At 33.6% G+C, this 4,657-nt stretch overlaps 1 non-coding gene across 1 annotated transcript; it reads left to right on the top strand.

Moving 5' to 3' along the window:
• The first annotated feature begins 3,741 nt into the window (after positions 1 to 3,741).
• On the top strand, positions 3,742 to 3,813 carry TRNAH-GUG (transfer RNA histidin (anticodon GUG)). Its single transcript has one exon. It is a non-coding gene; the product is annotated as a tRNA-His (tRNA).
• Positions 3,814 to 4,657: the final 844 nt, after the last annotated feature.

The following is a 4,657-nucleotide window of genomic DNA, read 5'->3' as shown; positions in this document are numbered from 1 at the left end:
GAATGACGATGCTTGGCTTTGGCATAGGAGATTAGGTCATGCTAGCATTAAACTAATCTCTCAAATCTTATTTAAAGAACTTGTTAGAGATATTCCTAACATTAAGTTTGTTAAGGACAATGTGTGTGATGCATGTCAACTAGGAAAACAAATAAAAGGTAGTTTCAAACCAAAGAATCAAATAAGCACCTCTAGACCATTGTAATTGATCCATATGGATTTATTTGGACCAATCGATACATCAAGCCTAGGAGGTAGCAAATATACCTTTGTAATTGTGGACGATAATAATAGATACACTTGGATATACTTCTTGGCACACAAATATGATTGCTTTAAGTGTTTTTCAAAGTTTTGTAAACTTGTTCAAAATGAAAAAGACTTTATGATTTCATCAATTCGGAGTGATCACGGTGGAGAAATTTAAAACCATGATTTCTAAAATTTTTGTGAATCTAATAAATACAACGATAATTTCTCTACTCCAAGAAATCTATAATAAAATGGAATAGTAGAAAGAAAAAATAGAAACTTACAAAAAAAAATAAGAACCATGCTAAACAAACATAGCCAACCCAAATATTTTTAGAATAAAGCCATAAATATGGCATGTTATATCATGAATAAGGTTCTAGTAAGACCATTACTTTCCAAAACTCCTTATGAGTTGTAGAATAATAAAAAAATCTAATGTTTCATATTTTAAAATTTTTGGTTGTAAATGTTTTATCTTGAATGAAAAAGATGCCTTAGGAAAATTTGATGCAAAATATGATGAAGGATTTTTTTTTGGCTATTCTTCTATTTCTAAAGCATTTCATATTTTTAGTAAAAAACTTTGGTTATAGAAGAATTTATTCATGTTGTCTTTGATAAAGTTTCTGAACTTAAGAAAAATAAGTTTGATGATGATCTTGATTTTGATGCTTTGAATTTAAATGAACCCTCTCCTCCAAATAGTAACATGGATGCATCTTCTTCCGAAACATCCTTACCCAAGGAATGGAAGTATGTAGATGCTCATCCTAAGGAGTTGATCATAGGAGACACATCAAAAGGGGTTCACACTCGTTCTTCTCTTAAAAATTTTTGTACCAATGTCGCTTTTCTTTTTCAAATTAATCCTAAGTGGATTGATGAGGCCTTGAAAGATGATTCATGGGTTATAGTAATGCAAGAAGAGTTGAATCAATTTGAGAAAAATGAGGTAGAAGCTTGTTCCGAGGCCAAATAACCATTTAGTTACTAGTACTAAATGAGTCTTTAGAAACAAGTAAGATGAATTTGGTATCGTGGTTAGAAATAAGGCTAGATTAGCGGCCAAAGGTTTCAATCAAGAAGAAGGTATCGACTATGAAGAAACCTACGCTCTTGTGGCACGATTAGAAGCCATAAGGATGCTCCTTGCTTATGCTAATAGTAATAACTTTAATTATTTTAAATGGATGTTAAAAGTACTTTTCTTAATGACTTTATTTCTGAAGAAGTTTATGTTGAACAACCTCCCGGATTTGAGAATGATAATCTCTCTAATCATGTGTTTAAATTGACTAAAGCTCTCTATGAATTGAAACAAGTCCCAAGGGCTTGGTACGAGAGACTTAGCTCATTTCTTATCCAAAATAATTTCTCTAAAGACAAGGTCGATACTACATTATTTATTAAAAATTATGAAAATAATTTTTTATTATTCAAATTTATGTTAATTATATTATTTTTGGTTCCACTAATGAATCTTTATACGAATCTTTGCCAAAATTATGAACCAAGAATTTGAAATGAGTTTAATGGATGAATTAACTTTCTTTTTAGGCTTCCAAATTAAATAACTTAGTGATGGTATTTTTCTTTGTCAAACAAAATATGCTTTAGACTTGCTAAAAAGATTTAATATGGATAGTTCAAAAACTATCAACACTCCTAAGAGTACCTCCACTAAGTTAGACATTGACGAAAGTGGAGAAAGCTTTTATCAAAATGCTTATAGAGGTATGATAGGTAGTTTACTATACCTCCTCATAACTAGACCGAATATCATGTTTAGTATAAGACTGTATACTAGGTTTCAATCTAATCTTAAGATATCTCATTTTAAAGTAGTTAAAAGAATTTTTAGATATCTTAAAAGAACCACTAATCTAGGATTATGGTATTCAAAATCCAAAAACTTCGAATTAATTACTTATGATTGTGCGGATTTTGCTGGATGTAGATTAGATAGAAAAAGTGCATCTGGAACATGTCAATTCTTAGGTCATACACTTGTTTTTTAGTCTTCCAAGAAACAAAACTCGGTTGCACTATCTACAACCGAAGCCGAATATTTTGCGGCTAGTGCATGTTATGCACAAGTTGAATGGATGGAAAATATATTAGAAGATTATAAGATTCACCTTAAGAACATTCCCATAAAATATGAAAACACAAGTGCAATATGTTTAACGAAAAATCCTATTCAACACTCTCGAACTAAACATATTGACATTAGGCATCACTTTATACGAGATCATGTCGATAATCATGATGTAATCTTAGAGTTTATTGATACGAAACATCAATTAGTCGATATCTTTACAAAACCTTTAAGTGAAGAATAATTTGATTTTATTAGAAGAGAGTTAGGGATGATAATTTATCCGAATGTATGAATTTGATGTATATCTTTTTCGAACTTTCTCGATTCTTTAAATAAGACTTTCATGAAATCCAAAATATCAATCTACTTGGTATCAAATTTACTTCTTACAAACTTAATGATTGTGTTTATACACTTAGTCCCTTCACTTTGACAATTTTTTTTAAATTAGTGTGAAGTTTGGTCCATTCGGAATGCATGGTCTCTCACGGATTTGACTCTTATGAATTTTTAATAAGAAACGAGATTTACGAAGGTTTATTCATGGAATTTCTTTTATCCTTTATATGATGGTTTTTTTTTATGAATTCTTTCTTACTCTTCTCGTGAAAGAATTTTTATGAATTTTTAAGTACGAGAGGATCACTTGTAAGAACGAGGATTTGGTTTCATATGAATATTTTGATCCTTTTCATGAATCTTTTCTTTCTTTTTTTTTAATCGAAGTATGATTTAATGAAACTTATTTTGACTTGATTCAAATCATTTCATAAATTTGATTCTTAATGGATTCCCTCGTTATCTTCCATTCATCTTCTTCATGCAAAGTTTTGATGACAAAAGAAGAAAAATAATATCAAAATATGATAAATTGATGAAAATATATAAAATATATTGCATCAAAAATACTTGAATGCATGATAAATGTCTTATTGGAATAACTGAGCGATGGGTTCCGCCGGTTGGGGCTTCGAGCTGTCATAGCGGACATGATGACTTTGGGGGGATGATCGCGGAACGTCTTCGTCTTGTTCTTGAAGGATGGTGATAGAAGTGTGTGCCTGAGCTCCCTCAACAGGTCCATAAGAGAGGTGTTGGATAGGGTAGCTTCTTTGGGTGTGCCACAATCTAACGTATTCGTGAGCAGGAGACTCAAAGTCATACGATCGCATTAGGGTATCTCTGTAGGACATGCATTATCGTGTGCTTTGATGGCGCCATTCTTGTTATGTTGACTGATCCTATTTAGTCAATGGTTGGACGCAATATGTTGTTTACGTAAAGTATGTAAGTTTTATATATTCTTAATTTTTGGGTACTCGTGACACATTGGTAGTTATTAGAAATAGAAAATTTTAATGCAAAAATACCAAATAAGACAAAGCGTGGCTGTAGTTTAGTGGTTAGAATTCCACGTTGTGGCCGTGGAGACCTGGGCTCGAATCCCAGCAGCCACAGAATTAACTTCCTATTTATTACGTCTTTGTAATCAACATTTTTAATCATTCACTTCAGCCACGTGGAAGCAAACACCATGACACTATCGGTAAAAGGTTTAGGATGATACGTCGAAGACGGACGGAAGACCGATAGTTGCCTATTGAAGGAAGACCCATCCGATAGTGGATGTCGGTGGAGTGGCCGTAGGTCACGACGACCGAACCACTATAAAATTGGCGTGTTCTTCTCTGGTTTACATTTCTATTTTTTAGCAATTTACTTTACTGCAAACTACTTTACTTACTACTTTCAATATATTTCCGTACACGTTCAGTTTCAAGCTATCTTTCCGAGATCGGTTTTAATTGTATGAAAGTTTTTTAGAACCGACGTTGTTTTTATCGCTGCACTAATTCACCTCCACCCTCTCTCTTAGTGTCGACTTATTCCTAACACCATATTCGTAGGTGACCTGCCGCGACCTCTACAACTTGAGCTAAAACCCGCGTGACTCCTTGTATTCTTCTATGAGTTTCTTGTTTCTTTCAGGAGCCATTTGGCTCTCCTTGGCGAGGGCATTAACCATATCTGCTCAAGAAATTAAACAGTTGTCAGTAGCGCAAAATAATGGTGAAGCAGCTAGTGAAAAGGGGATTGGCCCGAGCCATACCCCGGGGAGCTGGACTAAGACCTGCCTCGACCAACCACTCCTCGGTCATGCCCATAACAACCTGGGAGGTAGAAAGAATCTCCTTCAAGCACCCAAGCTGCTCATACTCGTCGTTAGACAACCCAGGGTAGCTATTTTTTATCACTCGAGCCAACCATTTATTACCTCTTTATAATCAACATTTTTAATCA

The sequence above is a fragment of the Musa acuminata genome, chromosome BXJ2-3, assembly GCF_036884655.1.
Source record: "Musa acuminata AAA Group cultivar baxijiao chromosome BXJ2-3, Cavendish_Baxijiao_AAA, whole genome shotgun sequence".
Taxonomy (NCBI): domain Eukaryota; kingdom Viridiplantae; phylum Streptophyta; class Magnoliopsida; order Zingiberales; family Musaceae; genus Musa; species Musa acuminata.
This window is presented reverse-complemented; position numbering and strand designations above follow the sequence as displayed.